This window comes from Pelophylax lessonae (genome assembly GCF_965119305.1).
Source record: "Pelophylax lessonae genome assembly, chromosome: 2".
In the NCBI taxonomy this organism is placed as follows: domain Eukaryota; kingdom Metazoa; phylum Chordata; class Amphibia; order Anura; family Ranidae; genus Pelophylax; species Pelophylax lessonae.
In genome coordinates, this window is record NC_138769.1 from 431,925,532 (window position 1) to 431,949,571 (window position 24,040).

The 24,040-nt window shown below is 42.4% G+C and overlaps 1 pseudogene across 1 annotated transcript; it reads right to left on the reverse strand.

Moving 5' to 3' along the window:
* Positions 1 to 19,687: 19,687 nt before the first annotated feature.
* LOC309548141 (piggyBac transposable element-derived protein 4-like) lies at positions 19,688 to 20,671 on the reverse strand (annotated as a pseudogene). The gene has a single exon. The product of its transcript is annotated as a piggyBac transposable element-derived protein 4-like (transcript).
* Positions 20,672 to 24,040: the final 3,369 nt, after the last annotated feature.

Genomic DNA, 24,040 nt, shown 5'->3' on the forward strand with positions numbered 1-24,040 from the left:
CTGTTTAGTGAAGTTTCCAGATCTTTGAGGCAGTGGACGGGTTTCCCATTATCGCTCCTGGGGTGAATTAACGTCTTGAAAATGCCCATTTTACCTAAATTGCTTTATTTGTTTGATACTCTCCCTGTAGCAATCCCTTTGACTCAACTTAAGGCACTCCAACGGACCTTTCCCAAATTCATCTGGAATTAGAGTTGAGGGAACACCAGGATGTTCAAGTTCGGTGGGTTCAACCGAACTTGAAAAAAAAGTCCGGGTTCTTGACCCGGACTTAACCCGAACTTTGTCCCGATCCCGAACCCTATTGAAGTCAATGGAGACCTGAACTTTTGAGCACTAAAATGCCTCTAAAACAAACATGGAAAGGGCTAGAGGGCTGAAAATGGCATCAAAATCATCTTAAGAGCATGGCAAGTGCTCTGCAAACAAATGTGGATAGGGAGATAACTTAAAAGAACAGAAAAAACAGAAAAATAAAAAAGAATCATCTTGAATGATGTAGGAGGAGGACGAGGCCCATATGGAGTAGGAGGTTGAGGTGGCGGAGGATATGGCGGTGTAGGTGGACGCGGCGGTGGAGGATGAGGAGGAGGACAAGGCCCATATGGAGTAGGAGGTTGAGGTGGGGGTGGATGTGGCGGTGTAGGTGGAAGCGGCGGTGGAGGAGGACGAGGTAGCCAACACTGGTCTTTGTTTTTAATTTTATTTCTTTTTAAATTAGGGTGCACCCCAAAAAGAGTGAGAAAGATCAAAAATACAACAATGGCTGGGTATGGCCGATATACATGTCTATTCTGCACAAGGTATGGACAAGTCCTGTGGGATCCATGCCTGGTTCATTTTAATGAACGTGAGCTTGTCCACATTGGCTATGAACAGGTGGCTGCGCTTGTCTGTGATAACGCCCCCAGCCGTGCTAAATACACATTCAGATAATACACTGGCTGCAGGGCAGGCCAGCACCTCCAAGGCGTAAAGGGCAAGCTCAGGCCATGTGCCCAATTTGGAGACCCAGAAGTTGAAGGGGGCAGACCCGTCATTCAGTACGTCTAGGCGTGTGCACACATACTGCTCCACCATGTTAGTGCTAGGTCGTGGTGCTGCTGGTGGAGCTCCTGTTGCAAGGAGAGGATGTGGTCGATCTGTGCCGGCTACACACACAAGTTAAACACCTTTCTCAGCTGCGAGTAGGCGACAGAACCTTAAAGCAGTATTTGGCAGGGCCTAATGCGCCTCTACAAATGTTGAGGCCAGAACAAGTACAGGCGATAGTAGATTGGGTTGCTGACAGTGCCTCCAGTTCCTTCACATTGTCTCCCACCCAGTCTTCTGCTGAAAGGTCAGAGTTGGCACCTGCAGCTGATGTCCATCAATCTTTCACCTCACCCCCTTGCAAATCAGCCAAGCAATCTGAGCCCCAAGTCATGCAGCAGTCTCTTCTTCTTTTTGATGACTGTTAGCATGGTTTCCCAGGGCCATCCACCTAGCCCTGCCCCAGAAGTGGAAGAGATTGAGTGCACCAATGCCCAACCACTTATGTCCCAAGATGAGTACATGGGAGGACCATCTCAGCACGTCTCAGATAATGAGGAAACACAGGTGCCAACTGCTGTGGAATTCCGAATTGTGGAGACCGACAAGGGTTGCAGGTGTGAAGACTGAGTGGAAGATGATGTGGAGGACTATGAGGTCCTCGACCCCACATGGAATGAACGCCATGTAGGTGACCAGAGTAGTTTGGAGGAAGAGGCGGTGGTCGCACAGAGCCACCAGCACAGCAGAAGAGGGAGCAGGGTGCAAAAGCGGAGCGGCCGTGCCCTAGACACTACGCCTGCTACTGGCCAACACAGCGAGGGACTGAGCACACCAAAGCCAGCTCAAAGGAGTTCCCTAGCATGGCAGTTCTTCAGACAATGTGATGATGACAGGGCACAAGTGGTTTGCACGCTGTGCAATCAGAGCCTGAAGCGAGGCATAAACCTTCTCAACCTGAGCACAACCTGCATGACCAGGCATCTAAGTGCAAAGCACGAGCTGCAGTGGAGTAGACACCTCAAAAACCAAGAAAGGTCTCTGGCTCCTCCTGCTTCCTCTTCTGCTGCTGCAGTCTCGGTCTCTTCATCCACCTCTGTAGTGAGACTGGCACCTGCCACCCCACAAAGAGAGGATCTGCCAGCAACACCACCACCTGGGTCAGAAACAACCATCTCCACAATGTCCCGTGGAAGCGTTCAGCTTTCTATCTCCCAAACACTGGAGCGGAAGAGGAAGTACCCCCCCTACCCACCCGCGATCCCTGGCCCTGAATGCCAGCATTTCAAAATTCCTGGCCTTTGAAATGCTGTCATTCCGTCTGGTGGAGACACAGAGTTTTAAAAGCCTTATGGCGGGGGCTGTCCCACAGTGCCCAGCCGCCACTACTTTTCCAGGCAAGCCATCCCTTCCCTGCACAACCAAGTGGATGACAAAATGGCAAGGTCCACCTAACTACGGATACGTGGACCAGTAAGCACGGTCAGGGACGTTATATCTCCCTAACAGCACACTGGGTAAATGCAGTGGCGGCTTGGCCTGAAGCAGATAGCAGTTTGGCGCATGTCCTTCCACCACCGAGGATTGCAGTGCGCATCAGTTTGCCTCCTGTTGCTAACTTCTCCTACTTCGCTTCCTCATCCTCTACCGCCTCCTCATCCGGTCAGCGTAACACCTTCACCGCCAACTTCAGCACAACCAGGGGTAAACGACAGCAGGCAGTTTTAAAACTTGCCTGTTTGGGGGAAAAACCACACACCGCGCAGGAGTTGTGGAGGGGCATTGAACAGCAGACCGATGAGTGGTTGGTGCCGATGAGCCTCAAGCTCGGCCTGGTGGTGTGTGATAATGGGCGAAATCTCGTAGCAGCTCTGGGCCTAGCCGGTTTGACACACATCCCTTGCCTGGCGCATGTGCTGAATTTTGTGGTGCAGAGATTCCTTAGAAATTACCCCGATATGTCAGAGCTGCTGCAAAAAGTGTGGGCCGTCTGTGTGCACTTTTGGCGTTCTCACCCTGCTGCTGCTCGCCTGTCAGCGCTGCAGCGTAACTTTGGCCTTCCCACTCACCGCCTCATATGTGACGTGCCCACAAAGTGGAACTCCACCTTGCACATGCTGGCCAGACTGTGCGAGCAGCAGCAGGCCATAGTGAAGTTTGAGCTGCAGCACGCACGCATGAGTCGCTCTGCGGAACAGCACCACTTCACCACCAGTAACTGGGCCTCCATGCGAGACCTGTGTGCCTTGTTGCTCTGTAACATATGCAGACTAGGCCGCGATGTAATATTTTTTCCCAAAATGGGTGTTTATTGAATAGCGGAATAGAACAACAGTATCCAAAGGATGTATCTCACAGTAAAATATGCAGACAAGGCCGCAATGTAATATTTTTTCCCTAAATGGGTGTTTATCGAATAGCGGAATAGAACAACAGTATCCAACGAGTGCATCTCACAGTAAAATATGCAGACTAAGCCGCAATGTAATATTTTTTCCTTAAATGTTTTTTTTTTGAATAGCGGACTAGAACAACAGTATACAACGGGTGTATCTCACATGTACAGATACAGACTAGGTCGCAATTTAATATTTTTTCCCTAAATGGGTGTTTATTGAAGAGCGGACTAGAACAACAGTATCCAACGAGTGTATCTCACACGTACAGATACAGACTAAGCTGCAATTTAATATCTTTCTGTCCCCTAAATGTTTTTTTTTTATTGCAATGCGCAATACAACAGTATGCAATGGGTGTATCTCACTGTAACATATGCAGACAGGGCCACAATAAACTCTTTTGTCCCCTAAATAGTTTTTTTTATTGCAATACAACAGTATGCAATGGGTGTATCTCACTGTAACATATGCAGACGGGGCTGCAATCAACTTTTTTTGCCCCTAAATGTTTTTTTTTTATTGCAATGTGCAATACAACAGTATGCAATGGGTGTATCGCACTGTAAAGTATGAATGAAAAACTGAAAAATAATTGTCCCCTTAATTGGTGCTTGTTGAATAGCAGATTTGAAATGCAGTGTCTGTCTAAACGCTGTAAGTCACAGTAAAATATGAAGGAAAAAAGTTTTTTCTTTTTAAAATGCAGATTAAGCAGACACATATGCACTGAGGTTGCAGGAAATGCCCCCTACACACCGCACGCCTAACAGGTTGGATACTGTTGTTGTTCTATTCCGCTATTGAATAAAAAACTACCCATTTGAATGAAAAACTGAAAAATAATTTTTTTACCCTAAATACTGAAAAATAATTATTTTCCCCTCACATTGGTGCTTTTTGAAGAGCAGGTTAGAAAAGCAATGTCTGTCTAAAGACTGTAAGTCTGTATGTCAAAGTTAAATATGAAGGAAAAAATGTTTTTTCTTTTTAAATGCAGATTAACCACTTACCTACAGTGCACTTTCACCCCCTTCCTGCCCAGACCGATTTTCAGCTTTCAGCGCTCTCACACTTTGACTGAGAATTACTCAGTCATGCAACACTGTACCCATTCAAAAATTGTGTCCTTTTTTTCACACAAATAGAGCTTTCTTTTGATGGTATTTAATCACTACTGGGTTTTTTATTTTTTGTGCTATAAATAAAAAAAGACTGAAAATATTGTGAAAAAACGCATTTTTCTTTGTTTCTGTCATAAAATTTTGCAAATTAGTAATTTTTCTTCACAAATTTTGGCCAAAATTTATACTGCTACTTATCTTTGGTAAAAATAACCCAAGTAAGTGTATATTATTTGGTCTTTGTGAAAGTTATAGAGTCCACAAGCTATGGTGCGAATCATTGAAAATTGATCACACTTGATCACACCTGATGTACTGAAGGCTTATCTCATTTCTTGAGACACTAAAAAGTCAGGAAAGTACAAATACCCCCCAAATGACCCCTTTTTGGAAAGTAGACATTCCAAGGTATTTAATAAGGGGCATGGTGAGTTTTTTGAAGTTGTAATTTTTTCCCACAATGCTTTGCAAAATGAAGGTTTTTTTTTTTTATTTTATTTTTTTTTACAAATTGCCGTATTAACAGGTTATTTCTCTCACACAGCACATGTATACTTGCAACTACACCCCAAAACACATTCTACTACTCCTTCTGAGTATGGCGATACCACATGTGTGAGACTTTTTCACAGCCTGGCCACATACAGAGGCCTAACATCCAACCAGCACCGTCCGGCATTCTAGGAGAACAAATTTCACATATAATTTCCTGACAACCTATCGTACTTTTGAAGGCCCTGGAGCACCAGGACAATGGAAACCCCTATAAAATGACCCCATTTTGGAAAGCAAACACCCCAACGTATAATTTTTGAGGCATAATGAGTCTTTTGAATATGTCATTTTTTCCACAAGTTTTTGGAAAATGTGGAAAGAAAATGAAAACACATTTTTTTTTACACAAAGCTGTCCATTTATGCAATATTTCTAACACATAGCATGTACATAGCAAAAATTGCACCCCAAAATACATTCTGCTATTCCTCCTGAGTATGGCGATACCACATGTGTAACACTTTTTCACAGCCTGGCCACATACATAGGCCTAACATCCAAGTAGCGCTTTACACAAAGTTGTCCATTTATCCACTTTAAGACTGGGCCTATTTTTGACACTTGGTGTTTACAAGCTAAAATCATTTTTTTGCTAGAAAACTACTTGGAACCCCCAAACATTATATATTTTTTTTTAGCAGAGACCCTAGAGAATAAAATGGAGATCGTTGCAATATTTTTTATCACACCATATTTGCGCAGCAGTCTTCCAAATGCGATTTTTTTGAAAAAAAATCACTTTTTTGATCTAAAAAATAAGAAACCAGTAAATTTAGCAAATTTTTTTTCCATAATGTGAACGATAATGTTACGCCGAGTAATTAGATACCCAACATGTCATGCTTCAAAATTGCGCATGCTCACAGAATGGCGCCAAACATTGGTACTTAAAAATCCCCATAGGCAACATTTTAAAAATTTCTGCAGGTTACTAGCTTAGAGTTACAGAAGAGGTCTAGGGCTTAAATTATTGCTCTCGCTCTAACGATCGCGGCGATACCTCACATGTATGGTTTGAACACCGTTTACATATGTGGGCGGGACTTGCGTATGCGTTTGCTTCTGCGCGCGAGCTAACGGGGACAGGGCACTTTAATTTTTTTTTTTTTTTTTTTTTCCTATTTATTTTATTTATTATTTTTTTATTTTTACACAGTTTAAAAAAAAAAATGTTTTGATAATTTTTATTCCTATTACAAGGAATGTAAACATCCCTTGTAATAGAAATAGGCATGACAGGTCCTCTTTATTGTGAGATCTGGGGTCAAAAAGACCTCACACCTCACAACTACACTAAAAAAGAAAAAAAAAAAAAAAATTGTTGAAAGAGGAAAAAAAAAAAAGCAAAAAAAAAAAGCGGCCCTTTAAACCGGTTGCTAGGCAACGTCTTTTGACGTAGCTCCGGTCCTCCAAGACCATAGAGTTGAGTGAGGGCCATCTTGCCCTCACTCGACTTCCTGTCTCTGAGGATCCGGGACCGGATAGTTTTCCCCGCTGCCGGCGGGTCCGGTAAGCTGGGAAAACGTCTGGGACGCGGCAGGAGGGGGGGGGCACCTCTTCCCCTGCACCGTAAGGGTAATTCCGCGGCGAATCCGCCACTGGGACCACCCTTATCTGAAAGCCGACCGCCCGCCGTTTCAAAAAATACCGGGGTTATGGGGGCTATCTTCTGCCATAACCCCAGTATTTAGCTTTTAATGGCCGACGCATATAGTCGTTAGGCGGTCAGTAAGTGATTGCATGTATATGGCAAACAGGTGACGATGACTGATGGGGTGACAGGTGACGATGACTGATGGGGTGACAGGTGACGATGACGGATGGGGTGACAGGTGATGATGACTGATGGGGTGACAGGTGATGATGATTGATGAGGTGACAGGTGACGATGATTGATGAGGTGACAGATGACAATCACTGACCGGGTGACATGTGACGATGATTGATGGGGTGACAAGTGACGATCACTGATGGGGTGTCAAGTGACGATGATTGATAGGGTGACAGATGACGGTGTCTGATGGGGTGACAGGTGACGATGACTGATGGGGTGACAGGTGACGGTGACTGATGGGGTGACAGGTTACGATGACTGATGGGGTGACAGATGACGATGACTGATGGGGTGACAGGTGACGGTGATTGATGGGGTGATAGGTGACGGGCGATGGTCACTGATGGGTGACAGGTGACGGGCGATGGTGCACGGCGGTACTGATGGCAGACTCTGGTGACCGGTGAACTTTAGGCTACATTCACATGTGAGCGTAGCGATCGCGGGCAGAATCACTGCGATTCTGCCCGCGATCCAGAAATCATTGCAAATGGCGGGACGCCTGTGCGTTGCCCGCTGTGCGATGTTGCTGCGATTTCCGCCTGCCGAATCGCGGTAACATCACGCAAACAACGCATGACGCCCCAAAGAAACTCTTGTACTTTTTTGGGCGTCATGCGATGTTTGCGCGATGTTACTGCGATTCGGCAGGCGGAAATGGCGGCAACATCGCACAGCGTTTGGGGTGCTATTGCAAATCACGGGCAACGCACAGGCGTCCCGCAATTTGCAATGATTTCCGGATCGCGGGCAGAATCGCGGTGATTTTGCCCGCGATCGCTGCGCTCACATGTGAACGTTATGGGTGTCAATTTCTGGGCACTGATGAGGTGACTGTTGGGTGACAGGTGACATTGGGGGGGGCTGGGGACTGTGTGGGGACCTTTATTACTGTGATTTTAGTGTGATTTTACTTTTTACATGTGTACAGAGCAGTAACTCACTATTTCTAGCTCTTCTCCCCTCATACTGGAAACTGTATGAGGAGAGAAGAGCTAGTAACAGTCAGTTACTGCTCTGTGTTTACATTTTGTGATCGGCTGTGAATGGATTCACAGCCGATCACTTAGTAAACAGTCACTGTCAGTGACTGTTTACTACCGCCGGTGACAGCTGTGTTCCTACGGAACACAGTGCCACCGACATGACCGCGCTGCGCGCTCCCGATCGCGCATGCGCGGTCATCTCCCGGCCGCCTCCATTGTGATCGGCTGTGTCATTGGAACACAGCCGATCACGTGGGAAACAGCCATGCCTATTGGCTGTTTCCCCCCTGCCGGTGACCGGCTGTGTCCCGGGGACACACCGACACCGGCAGTGCACGGCGGCGCGCCCGCGATCGCGCGCCTGCCGTGCTTGAATGGGCGGACGTCATATGACGTCCGCCCAGGATAATAGCCGCACCGTCCCGCCGTCATATGACGGCGGGCGGGCGGTAAGTGGTTAAGCAGACACATATGCACTGAGCTTGCATGAAATGTGCAGCACCACACGCCTAACAGACTGATAAAAGTTTTTTTTTTCTCTCACTTGGCTCAGGTCAGGGCATAAAGATCGTGCACTGCACCCCCACACAATCAAATTAATGTAGATCGCTGTCTGATTAAAGCAGATTGTTCTTATCCTATGCTTTCCCTACAAGTAATCTCTCCAGCCTGGCCCTACAGTAAACTCCTATCTCTCCCTCTGGGCAAAAAGATTGTGCACTGTACCCCCACACAATCAAATCAATGTAGATCGCTGTATGATTAAAGCAGATTGTCCCTATGCTTTCCCTACAGCAATCTCTCCAGCCTCGCCCTACAGTAAACTCCTATCTCTCCCTCAGCAGCAGTCAGGAACCTCTCCCTAGTATAGTTATAGCAGAGTGACGCACGTCGCTGTGTGACTCCAGCTTATATAGAGTCTGGGTCACATGCTGCACTGGTCAATCACAGCCATGCCATTAGTAGACATGGCTGTGATGGCTTCTAGGGCACACTAGTTAAACGCTTGCTGATTGGCTCCCTTGCACCTGTTGAAAGCACGCCATTAAAACCACGCCAAAACATCAAATAATGTTACCGAACAACGGACAGTACCCGAACATACAGTGAAATGTTCTGGTTCGGGTTCGCTCAACACTATCTTGAATGATAAGGCCCATAGAGTGGCCACTTCCGTGGTATTTTCCCCAAGGAGGCAGGGGGGGGTCTCGGGGCTCCAGATATTATTAAATATTACTATGCTTCCCACCTTTGAGTGGTGGCCTCCTGGTCTTCACTGGTGGCTCCCAATCAGTGGTCGGAAATAGAGTGGGGTGCGATATTTCCAGTCCATCCCTGCTCATTACTCTGGTCATCTGTGTTGCATACGGACAGGGTGCTAAGGGATATGTGCCTGGCTCCCATGGCGGTCACCATGGAAGTCTGGCGCAAATGTTTTTGTAAGTTCTCTCTCTCTTCGTCATGCCCCCCTCTCACTAGCGTTCTATTCAATCCCTTGTTACCAGATGGACTTCACATTGCTCGGGTGTGGGCTTGGACGCGAGCCCCACTCTTCCAACTCTGCAACTTGGTCCATCCGGTGTCACGCACTTTCTTTTCTTCTGAAACGTTACGTGATAAATTTGCTCTTCCTAAACACTCCTTTTATTTTTATTTACAAATACGCCATTTTTTCAGATCATTGTCGGCCCCACTGTCTCAGGAGAGGCTCTCTACCTTTGAATACTTATGTGCACATGGCCCACATCAGGGACACTCGATGTCCTCTATTTATAATATCCTTCATGGTGCATTACCGCTGACTGAGGACTATCACTCCTATATGCGGAAATGGTCTGGGATTCTTCAATGCCCTATTACTCTCCCCATGTGGAGCAAAATTTGGACTTCTGCTTTTAAATCTTCTAGATGCGTGGTGCAGAGAGAGACCACTTTGAAAATTCTTCTATTCTGGTAGAGAACCCCGGCAAGCCTCCATAAGATTGACCTATCCTACTCCGCCTTGTGCTGGCGGTGTGGGTGGAATTGGGCACGTTATATCATTTTTTGGCAATGTTCTGCTATACAACCTTTTTGGACGATGGTCATGTCGTTGATATTTACTGTTACTGGTCTGCAACTGCCGCTGGATCCTTTACATTATTTGCTGGGGCTTCCATTCCCCGGTGTCTCCAAGTTGACTAATAAACTGCTATCTTTTTTCCTCCTGGCCGCTAGAAGAGCTATTCAGTTCTGTTGGCTGCAGCAAATACAACCTGATAAGTCTCTTTTTTTACGTTTGATCTGAGATTCGGGGAATGGAACTTTTTATGGCAACGGTCCATGATGAACTTACAAAGTTTAATGCTGTTTGGGATGATTGGGATCTTCATTCTTCTGGATCAAAATGATGCCTGTGTATCTCCCTTTATTCTGTTTTTTCCTTGTTTCCTTTTGCTCTTTTGTGCTCATGTGCAGTACTGTGATACATTGTACTTTGGTACTTTGATGTTGACGATTTACTGTTCAATTTTATTTTATTAGGGGGGCACCATCCCTTACTTTGTTGAATGTTTTTGTTATGTTTCTTTTTCCCAATAAAAATATAATTAAAAAAAACAATATATTGTTTTTTTTTTTTCAAAATTGTCTTTTTTTTGTTTATAGTGCAAAAAAGGGAAAAAAGGACATCAATTTTATTTGGGTACAGTGATGCATGACTGCGCAATTGTCAGTTAAAATAACGCAGTGCCATATCGCAAAAAATTGCCTAGTCATGAAGGGGTGTAAACCTTCTAAAGGGTTAACATTTAGGTAGAAAAATCCATCCTTCCCACTCTCCAAATTTCCCCAAGATACACAACCTTTTGCTAGCCAAAGGACATCCAGTAAGAGTTTACATCTACTTTAAGATACCAGTGCCTACAAGTCCTACACTGATATATCCCTATGCAATTCAGACCCAAACCCCATCCTTATTGCTTGGCTTTCAGATCAACTTTCATTTTACCTACATCACATGAAATTATAAGTCTAATTCTTAGAATATTAAACATTAAAACTACTTACAATTAGCTGGAATGCTTCCTATACATTTCCTTGTTTTATTACCTGAAATATTTTCATCACCTCAGGGACTTTGAGATGGCCCTAATAATCTTCATAATTGCTGTTCAAAATGCTATGTTTAGCAAAATAGTGAACATGTATAATTCCAGGTAAAGTCGATCCTTAATTTGTAAACAAATTACAATTTAGTTAAGTTACTATTTACTGCATATTGGCAATTTCGATTTATTGTCTGTTTGGGTAGTTTAAATATAATAAATTACTTCATTCCTAAATAGTAATACAGAGTAGAGGATTGAAGTAAATTTTGGGGATCAAGAAGATGCGTATATACGTAAGTAATATGGGGTTCTAGCGTTCTCATGCTCTGGGACAAAATAATAATAATATTAATTAACATCATAATAACAATATTATGATTACAAAAAGATCACTAGGACATGAAATACCAACATTAGAGATGAGTCATTTTCTGGAAAGTTTAATCAGTTGTGGTTCAGTTGAACATAAAAATTTGCGAGGCTCCAAAGTTTGCAGTTTCTAAGCTGGAAGTCATATTGAAGTCAATGAAGCTCCAAACCAAGCAGCAAAATGTGTGTATTGTAGAGCAGAGAGGATGTAAAATTGTACAGAAAGGTTTAGGAAGCTCCTGGCAGCCCTGCGTAAAGAAATATGGGGGCAAATTTTGAAATGCAGTTTTGGGAAATTAAAAAAGCCATAAGCAGCTTTTAGTAGTTCAGGAACCCCCCTACAAGTTTACCTTTCTTGTAAAAAGAAAATATAATAAAACAAAAAAGTTCTTCCCATGGATTTTAGGTGGATGGGGCTGACAGCCTTAATGTGCTCAGACAGCAGCAGTGGGAAAATGGCCAGAAGTAAGATAAGCATAAGAAGTTGCATGAGATATAAACTCCAACAACTTTGCCAGGGATGCTAAGATATTGCTCAGACTTTAGGCCTCACAGGAAGCAGGATTCTGGGTGTGACATGGTAATAACAACAGTAGGCAAAAATGCACAAGAACAGAGAGCCGTTTTTCTCATTCTGAGATCCTTTGCAAATGAATTATACTAAGCCCCCTTATATCTGGTTATTTATAAGCTTTCATGATGGGCCTTCCTGCACTTCAAGGGGTAAAAGCTAATTGTGTCCATGGGTGCAGGGTTAGGTTATCATACTTACCTTATTTTTAACTTTGGTAGGCTCCTCCAATGCATGCAACTGGTCCAGCCCTGCTGCCTCTCTAAGGCACTCTCATTCGCAGTTGCATGCTTGCCTCCTCCATATACAATGCAGGGTTAATAGCCCTGTATTTTATATAATGATGCCAAGGGATTGCTCACAGTTTCCCACCGAATTGGCAGAATAGAACAGCGCTGGAGTCTGTCCCACTAAGGGATAGGGTTAATAATGTACAGTATCTAACAAAAGTGAGTACACCCCTCACATTTGTGTAAATATTTTATTATATCTTTTCATGTGACAACACTAAAGAAATTACACTTTGCTACAATGTAAAGTAGTGAGTGTACAGCTTGTATTTTCCATTTCCCTCCCAGTGTCTTGTGACTTGTTAGCCTTACAAGGTCTCAGGTGTGAATGGGGAGCAGGTGTGTTAAATTTGGTGTTATCACTCTCACTCTCTCATAATGGTCACTCGAAGTTCAACATGGTACCTCATGGCAAAGAACTCTCTGAGGATCTAAAAAAAAGAACTGTTGCTCTACATAAAGATAGCCTAGGCTATAAGAAGATTGCCAAGACCCTGAAACTGAGCTACAGCATGGTGGCCAAGACCATACAGCAGTTTAACAGGACAGGTTTCACTCAGAAGAAGCCTCGCCATGGTCAACGAAAGAAGTTGAGTGCATGTGCTCAGCATCATACCCAGAGGTTGTAGTTGGGAAATAGACGTATGAGTGCAGCTAGCATTGCTGCAGAGGTTGAAGGGATAGGGGGTCAGCCTGTCAATACTCAGACCATATGCCAAAAACTGCATCAAATTGGTCTGCATGGCTGTCAAGCCTCTTCTAAAGATGATGCACAAGAAAGCCCGCAAACAGTTTGCTGAAGACAAGCAGACTAAGGACATGGATTACTTGAACTATGTCCTGTGGTCTGATGAGACCAAGACAAACTTATTTGGTTCAGATGGTGTCAAGCGTGTGTGGCAGCAACCAGGTGAACAGTACAAAGACAAGTGTGTCTTGCCTACAGTCAAGCATGGTGGTGAGAGTGTCATGGTCTGGGGCTGCATGAGTGCTGCTGGCAATGGGAAGCTACAGTTTATTGAGGGAACAATGAATGCCAACATGTACTGTGAAATACTGAAGCAGAGCATGATCCCCTCCCTTTGGAGACTGGGCCGTTACTGCAATATTCCAACATGATAACGACCCCAAACACATCTCCAAGAAGACCACTGCCTTTCTAAAGAAGCTGATGGTAAAGGTGATGGACTTGCCAAGCATGTCTCCAGACCTAAACCCTATTAAGCATCTGTGGGGCATCCTAAAATGGAAGGTGGAGGAGCGCAAGGTCTCTAACATCCACCAGCTCTGTGAAGTCATCATGGAGGAGTGCAAAAGGACTCCAGTGGCAACCTGTGAAGCCCGGGTGAACTCCATGCTCAAGAGGGTTAAGGCAGTGCTGGAAAATAATGGTGGCCACACAAAACATTGACACTTTAGGCCCAATTTGGACATTTTAATTTAGGGGTGTACTCATTTTTGTTGCCAGGGGTTTAGACATTAATGGCTGTGTATTGAGTTATTTTGAGGGGACAGCAAATTTACACTGTTATACAAGCTGTACACTCACTACTTTACATTGTAGCAAAGTGTCATTTCTTCAGTGTTGTCACATGAAAATATATAATAAATAATTTACAAAAATGTGAGGGGTTTTCTCACTTTTGTGAAATACTGTACCTTATGCTTGCACTCCTAGAACAATGAACATTTAACCATTACAGTGCTAGGGGGTCCCACTGCAAAGGCAGATTTTTTCATATTCTTTAAACCTTTTCATAAGTTGCCTAAAACCTTAAACGATTATAAAAAAAATATAAAAAAATATAATATAAATATTAAAATATAAATTAAAATAAATATAAATTAAAATATAAAATATAAAAAAAAATAAAAAAAAACCTTAAACATTTAAACAAGTACACCTTAAACAATTATTTGTTGATTGCTTTTATTCTAATAAGACTATATGTGAGATTTAAAGCTAAGCATATGTTAACACAATTTTGTTTTAAAAAATAAAATAAGTAAATGGTTTGTCAATAGGTTCCAGTTATGTATTAAATGCATTCAATGTCATACCTTTGGTTAAAAACATATGCTTGTAATTTGGTTACTTTTAGTAACACTTCCATTTTTATACTTGCACAGATTATTGCAGTTGATTGTAGCAACAGTCAACTGTGAAAGTATTGCATTGTGTGGTATGTAGGTATAGTTAATACAAAACTCTTTTTTGTTCATATAAGAGATACAGTAGGAGTACAGAGGAAACAAGAAAACGTTTAGATAAATAAGGTTCTCATATAACAAATTAATTATCATGACGCATGGATCAGAAGTACTGAGGACACCATGAATAATCACTGTTGCCCATGATTCCTTTACATTAATCATCGATGCAGTAATCAATGATTTTCCTTTGGGTAAAAAGCAAAAAGTTCTTTGTAACAAATGCCTGTCACTCGCTCATGATTTATATCTAGCAGAGGAAGTAATTAGAGGAATGCTGTTCTGTATCCTGAATCTTATCTGCACTGTTAACTGCCTGTATTTTTAAATGTGTTTAGAAATTTAAAGTCATCCAGAATCTAAGTTTATCTAAAATTGAAGAAAATCAGGAATTAAAGGAGATATAAACCCTAACTTTAGAGGTTGATTTACTAAAGACAAACAGGCTGCTGACTTTGCAAGGGAATTTTCTTTTTGCAAAGGAGTTTTCCCTTTGGTTAGTGAATGTGGTGAAAGTTCACTTTGCAAAGAATATCCATTTGCATGCATAAAAAATTAAAATAATTGCACATAATCGAAGCAGAAATGTACCTCATTTACTAAGCTAAGGGAAAATTCCCTTGCAAAATCAACAGCCTATTTGCCTTTAGCAAATCAACCTCAGTTTTCTAAATCACTGTGCATAATAAACAGTAGATTGCAAAAAAAATAAAACACTTGCTTTCACATATTAAAGTGTAATGTATATATGTAAATCGCTGCGTAAATTGACAGCGCTATACAGGGCCGTCTTTAATATTGATTGTACCCTGCGCAAACATTTTCTTGGGCCCCCTGTGCAATTTCGCTCCCCACTTTCTTTGAGACATACAATAAACAGCAACTAGACTCAAAATCAGTTCACTTAATCAGATCAGGCAGCAATTGCAATTGGTTGCCAGAGGTTACAGTGTATCGTTACTGCTCACTGACTGACTGCTAGAGGTCACAGCACACCCTATGGCTCACTGTTTATTTGCTCGAGGTACAGCACATGACTACTGCTTGTTGATTGGTTTCTAGAGATTACTGTACAATAACACTGCTCACTGATTGGTTGCTAGAGGTTAATGAACATCCTTATCACTCACTAATTGGTTACTAGGGGTTACTGCGTATTATTACTGCTCACTGATTGGTTGTTAGAGGTTACCGCACATCCTTACCGATCAATAATTGGTTGCAAGAGGTAAGTGCACATCATTACTGCCCACTGATTGGTTTCTTGGTGCACACCATGGACTGGGGAGGTGAGGGGACCCATCAATAGATAGAAAACTCCTAGGGATACTAGGACTCCTGGGATCAGTGGCATTTCTGGTGAAAGGGGGTGATCAGTGGCAATGCTGAGGGGTAGATGGGATCAGTGGCAGTGGTGGAGGGATGGGATTAGTCAGGAGGCAGTACACTGTGGCAAATTCTGAATCATGTAGAGCAAAGCAGGAAATCTTTGGCAAGTATATAGTGGGGGATTCTACACTGACCACCAATGTGAGGGGAGATTCTACACTGACCACCAATGTGAGGGGCAATTTGCACTGACCACAATGCAATGGGTGATTTTACGCCCCCCACCAATATAAATAGGGATTTCTACACTGACACCAATGTAATAGGAGCCTTTTTACCAACCACCAGTGTAAGGGGGGGATATACAATGACCTCCATGTAAGTGGGAGTTTACACTGACAACTATTGTTGAAGAGATTTATACTGACCACCAATGTAAGGTGACACTTCTACACCGACCACCAATGTAAGGGCAATTCTGCACTTACCACCAATGTAAAGGGACATGTACACTGATCACCAATGTAATAAAGAAGTTACACTGACAACCAAAGTAAGGGGGACATTTACATTGACCACTAGTGTGAATGAAAGGATTTTTCACCAAGCCCAATGTAATGTAAAGATTTACACTGACCACCAATGTAACTGAGACATTTAGACTGCATTCACATTTCTTGTGTCAGGAAAACATGCAAAATTGCTTTCCTGAAACCACAGAAATGTGCCGCCCTTCACCTGGTACACAGAAGTTGCTTTAAATGTTAATGACACTTTCATGCATCTGCTGAGATGTGCGTATTCACATCCACCAAAATTCAGGGTGCTGTGCCACCATGGTGTTTTGAAAAAAGGTTCCCCCTTCAATTTGCTTACCTTTGCAGAACAGGCTGATGGTAGGCTTAATGACCTCAGTTGTAGGCAGGACTTTCAAGCCTTTACCTCCCCAGTGTGCAGCATTCAATAGAAGTGAAGGTATGACCTCAGGGTGTCATGATATACATATGAATGCTGCCTCTATTTACATATCAATGCAGCTGGTCCGCGGCTATTTACATATTAATGCCACCCAATTTACATATCATTGCAGGTTATTTACAGGTAAACACAGGGTCTGCAGGTGAGTCATCTGTACATGGCAATAGGGCAGTGCTGGGCAGCTATGGGACTAAAACTTTACGGGAATTTAAACAGGGATAGTTGGCAAGTATGAGGCAGCTGCTTTGGGCCCCACAACAATGATGGGGCCCAGGGCAGCTGCCCCTTTTGCCCTGCCTTAAAGACGGCCCTAGCGCTATATAGGTACTTGAAATAAATAAATAAAATATTACTCATCCTCTTTGCTCCCTGGTGCTGCTGATCTCAGTCATATTGACATGCATGTACTCCAGCAGTGGCTTTGTGGTATTTCTCATAATGGGCATCCTGAAAGTGACAACAATAGATGCCTGCATAATGTGTGTTAAAAAAGCCACTTGTTTTTATCAGAAGCCCATGTGATAGAGTGTCAATGCAGGAACAGTATACCATACAGAGGTCTGAAGCTTGATCCTGACTTGTTTTAGGTGAATAAAGCCTGGTACACACAAGAAGTTTGTTTTTTTCATTCATCCATAATAACACAAGCAATGTTTGTACATCAATCCCCCTTGCTGTGCCTTTGCTGCCTGACAGTGGGACTGAACCCCCCGAACCCCCCCCCCCCCCCCCGCCAGAACACACTGATTAGCATTCGCAGGGCTTTTTTTCTCAGAGAATAGATTCAGGAACTCCTCCCTTTCAAGTCACCCTTTCATTCCGCCCCTTACCCTATTTTCAAGCACCGTTCCTTGGTTCCACCCCTTACCCACCTCCCAATGCTGCACCTTTTAGAAAGTACAGACCCAAGTATTATTTTGTGACGCTTATTTTGTATGGAATTTGTTCATGATAACAAGAAAGACAGTAAAATAGATCTAGCAACAATGGACACTCCAATGACAATATGACAATAGATCCACCCCAGCATCAATAGACCCTCCAGCAGCCAGCAACAAAGACCCCCTGCAACATAAGATCCACCCCCAGCAACAATAGATCCCTATTGGCAACAATAGACCTTCCCAGCAACAATAACCCCCCCCCCCATGAAAAAATAGATCCCTTCCAACAACTAAAGGTTTCTCAGTAGCCAGCATCAATAGACCCTACAGCAGCCAGAAACAAGACCCATCCTCAACAGTAAATCCCTCCCAGCAACATAAGACCCCCAGCAACATAAGAGCCACCCCAGCAACAATAGACCCCTCACAAGCAACAGAAGAACTCCCCAGCAACAATAGACCCCCCTTCCTACACAAAAATAGATCCCTCCAGCAACAATAGATCCCTCATCAGCCAGCACCAATAGACCCTCCAGCACACCCCAGCATACCCCAGCACCTGCTATTACATACATTGAATGCTGGAGGTGCTGGAACTGCGTTCCCCCGAGTTCCCCCTGAAAAAAAGCCCTGAGCATTCGCGGCTGCTGGCAAGGTCCATAAAGACATGAATGAGCAAGTTTGGGGTGGAGGGACATGACTGGCCTGCACAGAGTCCTGACCTCAACCCCATAGAACACCTTTGGGATGAAATGGAGACTGTGAACCAGACTGCGTTCATATCAATGCCTGACTTCACAAATGCGCTTCTGGAAGAATGGTCAAACATTCCTATAGACACACTCCTAAACCTTGTGGGCAGCCTTCCCAGAAGAGTTGAAGCTTTTATAGCTTCAAAGGAGGGACCAACTCAATATTGAACCCTACAGACTAAGACTGGGATGCCATTAACCTCCCTGGCGGTATGATTATTTCGGATTTTAGGTGCTAAAAGCGGTACCATTATTTTGCTAGTAATTCTTAAGGATGAGCAGCCCAAGCCAACTATTTATATATGATTTTTTTTACTGTGCGTTCTTCTTTATAACTTTCCAGGTATGGTAACGTTTGAAACACAAAATCCTAAATTATAATATAATAAATAACTATAAAATTATAACAAATAATAATGTAATAATAATAACACTTTTTATTCAATAAATTATAGTAAATAACGTAATCAAAAACACTGACATTTTTTTTTTGTCAAACAAGGATGCAATATGTTTTTATTTATTTTTTTTCCAAAAAGGATGCAATATTAGTGGTCATATTGCTTCAGTAAACGTCCCTGGTGTGGAAAATTTTAAAACAGGGTACAGCACAAAGTCCAACGTCACAATTAGGACAGTAGTACCACGTTTCTTTTCGGATTTTCCGTCCAGAGTCGTCACGTTTGGAACAGCAAACCACACACATCCTTGTGGGTGCAGGCCTCTTTTCCGTTGGTGGAATGTGGTCCATAAAGTGACGACCGGTCAGGCGTTCGGGGTTCACAACACCAACAGCACAGCGTCCGAATCTACATACAGCCGTTGGTGTTTGGTGCCTGAGAAATATAAGTTCTGCAATTTTCCACACAAAGTCCGCATGAACCACAGGCCTGTCACTCTTCTTTTTTAGGAGAATAAATGCGTTCCACAAACACTGTTCAAGGAGATGCCTGAATATTTTTTTATAATATTTTTTTTGTTGTATCCGCATTGCCTGATAAAAAGTCATGGCCTGGTCAGCTCTGTCCACACCTCCCATGGTGTTGTTATAATCCATGACCAGTTGTGGTTTCATAACATCTTTTCCACCTTTTGTATGTACCATGACAGTGGAGGTGTTGTGGATGGTATTCATCAGGCACACATCTTTTTTGTCGTGCCATCTCAGTGCCATCATTTTTCCTTTCTGCCAGGCAACTATTTCTCCGGGCTTGAGCTTTTTGTTGGTAAAGGTTGGGGGCATGACACGCAGGTTAGCTCTAACGATCCCATACGCATCCGTCTTGTTGTGTAGAAGGAACTCATACAGTTCTTGGGATGTATAAAAATTGTCTGTGGTGACACAGTACCCCTGATTCAGCAATGGCTCAATCAGCGTAAGAACTGAAGCGGTTGCCATTCCATAGCTGCTGAACCTTTCGTTGAATTTGGTTCCTCTCCCGGTGTATAGGACCGAATTCCAAATGTATCCAGAGCTGGATTCACATAGCATAAATTACTTTATGCCAAAGCGTGCTCTCTTGGATGCAATATACTGTATCCAGCGGAGTCTTCCTTTATAGGCCATTAGACTTTCGTTTATACAAATGTCTCTTTCTGGCACATAGGACTGCTGGAAATTTTTCAAAATGATTTGATAAACGTCCCAAATCTTTTTGAGTTTTGGAGCTGGATGAGAAGTCTCGTCAAATTCGTCATTATTTCTAAAGTGCCAATACTTCATAATGAGCAAAAATTTGTACTCCGACATAACCGTGCCAAAAAAAGGAGTGGCCAGTAATTTGTTGGTGGTCCAATACCACTTCTGCAGGGGTTTCCCCACCACTCCCTGCAGAATAATTAGGCCCAGAAATTTCCAGATGTCTGCTTTGGTCACGGGTTCCCACATTCTGCTCCTTAAAAACCGCTGATGCGTTGCAGCTTGTTGCTCCTGGTACCGATTGGTCTCCACAACAATCTTTTCAATAACCTCATCGGTCAAAAAGAGTTGCAGGTATGCCAAGGGGTTGTCATTCTCAATATCCACTTTGATACCAGGTGCTCCGGTAAACGGGAACCTTGGGGGCGCTATGTGCTCCGTACCGCAGTCGATCGAGCACCAAGTCCGCACACAGTCGCAGGATCATCGCTGAAATCGCTTTCTGCGTCCACTGATGAACTTCCCCATGAATCGCTATCACTCCATTCTGCAAGCAATTCTGTATCACTGTCGCTGTTCTCCAGCAGGTCATATACTGCTTTTGAGGTGGCGGCGTGCTTGTTTGATGCCATAGTCACTCTGCAGTATCCAGACACAAGGTACAGGAAAAATGCAGGAAGGGCAATGGAGAAAGCACTGGGGGGCAATCAAAGGTCAATTTATTTTATTTTAGTAATGTAATCCAATAGGATTACAGTGTATCAGTGTGTTTGTGCTTTTAACTTTTTGAATTTGCCGCCAGTTCCACCCCCCTGCGAACGTCACGTCGCAGGAGACGGAAGCTGGGGCACACAGAGCATTGGGAGGAAGATCCGCCGCCACTCACCGCCCGCATACATCGCTGGATCCCGGGGAAAAGGTAAGTAACCCCTCTACCAGGATCCAGCAATCTTCCTGGCGGTACCCCGAGTGTGGCTCGGGGTTACCGCTTTTGGCACTGAAATTTAACACCGAGCCACACTCGGGAATACCGCTAGGAAGGTTAAAGTTCATGTGCGTGTAAGGCAGGCGTCCCAATACTTTTGGTAATATAGAGAATTTTGAGAATATGAAACAATGCTGTAAAATCCATGCCATTTTAAATCACCAGTGCAGAAACCACTATAAATAAAAACAATATACCATTTTATACACATTGCCTTTCTTTCAAAATATTAAAATTTTGGTTAATAAGGGATTTTTTTTATATATTTGTTCTTTCTCATTGTTCTTAAATAAGGCACATATCAAAGGTAATTTGAAAGTGTGATTGATAATTTAAGCAATGTGGTCCTTAATTCATTGCAGAATATTGCCTTTATTATGAGGTATTTTATTATAATCATTTTTATATCACCTTGGCATACTTTGCCCTATCGTGAATTGCTCCACTTATAAAACCCAGTTTTAATCAGCAAGCAGCACAATGTCTGATGTATGTTCACTTGGAAATAAATTGAAATTAGATAGCCAAAATGATGGTAGTAAATGCCTAAAGGAAAAATAATGATAATAGAAATGTAGCTAATCTTTCCTCATCTTTCATGCATTTATATTGGAAGGCATACCTTTATTAAATAATTGGTGTTTTAAATGCATTTCTAATTAAGTAACATTTACATTCTGTTCTAAAACAAAGAAGGCATGATTCTATCTCTCTTCCAGCGGCCCTTTCTTATATTTGTATTTTTTTTTTTTTACAAATAAATATGAGAAAAGGCATTGTCCTTCATGTATTATGTATTATGATATATCTATATTTTAATGAATTTGATAATACCGTGCAAATAGCATGTCAGCTAAACAGAAACACAGGTTTTAGAAGGTTAAAGCAATTAGACTAGTGACAGCTGCTTTGTCATTAGTGGCTGTGGGTTATTTCCCCTAAAAATGAGCTTCAAGTTTGGGTAAAGCCTGGGTTTGAGGCAATTCATTAGCAGTTCACTAATGTGTCTGTTCTGTTCACCACCACAGCAACCAATACGTTTTCCTAATTCCCAAATTGTTTATGCCTTAAATGTTTTAAAGGCTGGTTCTTTAAGCTGGCTTAACCTATGTGCGAATCAGATGTGGGTTTCTCCGCATCCAATTCACATGACATGTGAATGTGACCGGCTCTCAATGGATTCGATTCACACAGGTCCAGGGCGGCCTTTTTTTCCCTTTGAAAAAGTGATTTACAGGCAGAAGATTATTGGAAATGGGGAAAAGCATTGTCACCCCATTACACAAAGTGCCCACACAGGGAATGTTATATCAATATCACAAGATGTTAAAATTTATATAAGATAGTATTATTTGGGTTTAAATCTACTTTGACAAACTGTGATTGAGTTCTTTGAATTGCTGGGGTAAATTTTCTTGTGTGACCTACCTGTGTGCACAGATTTGTACATCCAAAAATACTTTAAAGGACTAATATCTGTCCACAACAACTGATTGATAGCTTGAGCCTGAATTGTCAATGAATGCCTTAGCTATTTCTTTTTCTGTTATTTAGATTATTGTTAGTTGCTGAAAATCTGTTCTTTTTTTTTTTTTGCATCCTTTGCACCCAGTGCCCATTGATAAAATAAAATATATAGTTGAAAGCAAAGTTGACTGTTGCATTCTCATCAAACTCTTCATTTTTTCAGGAAAGGGAATAGTGTCTGCTTTGACAATCAGAAAATATTTTGATCTGCGCTTTGATCTGATCCATTTAGTTTGAGTGGAATATGTTGCTGAGGTAGAGTCATTGCAGGATCATTTCATAGCTATCAAAGGTATAGAGAATCAAAAAAAGCTCACAGTAGTCAATCACTGCTCTGAAGAGAAATCAGATACAATAATGTGCATCCAATAATGGATCTTTTTTTTTTTTTATCAGTGGCGGCTGGCTATTCCATGGTGCCATAGGCAGAACATTATAATTAATTAAATAAATGTATTAAAAACATCTATAATATAGAAATAATGAAACCTTGAAACTTGCATTAAATACAATTGGCCAAGGCCATTTATTAAAATTAATGTGTTTTTCTTTTATTAAACATTTTACTTTACAAGTGGGATATAACCAAAAAATTTTTATGGTTTGGCCAAAAAGCCCAAACTATCCAATTACCACAACTTTTTATGTAATCCAGTCAAAAAGCTTGAATTACCCAACATACAACTATGAAACACATCCCACACGCCATGCACAAAACAGAGCATGGCACCATCCACTAGCCTTAGGCCAATTCAATGCAAGTCTGAAAATTCAAGTTTAAAATGTCGTTAGCAATATCAGAAAGGTGTACTGAACCTTCCCTATAAAAACCAGAAAGACCCCCCTCCAAGTCAGTGTGTCTAAAAGACATACCAGCAATAGACACCATGAACTTGGCAATGGATCTATTCACATGTTTCCGATTTTTCTCAAAAATAAGTTCAGGACCCGAAAACCATCGCAAACGCAGAATGATTTCAGAATAAACAAATGTACATTTTGGAAAAACAGATTTAAAATAAACAAAATCATCTTTTACATTTAAGATAATATCAATATTTTTTCTCACACCTATGTCATTGCCACCTAGATTAATGATAATAACGTCAGGCGTAGGCCATTCATCACAAAGAGAACAAAAAAGGGGCTTAAGAGCACTCCATAACATACCCCTGCAACCTAGCCAAAAAATGTTGACTAATGAATCAGGGAATCCCAAGTTCACTCTATATGTCCGCACTGAAACTCTGCTGTGTGCCCAATAAATAAAGGAGTGTCCAAGAATCCAAATAATTTTTCTACGACCTGTAATCAAATACAACTATTAGGCCTGACATAAGATCTAAAGGCAGCAGATTTCCATCTACCACTAGCTTTAATGGATTCCTCAGAAAGGCCCACAGCAGCAGCAGAAGCTGTAGCTGCCCCAATCCTAAAGGAGTGGGAAGTTATTGGTAAATGGTCTAAATTTAAAACTTTTAAACATTTT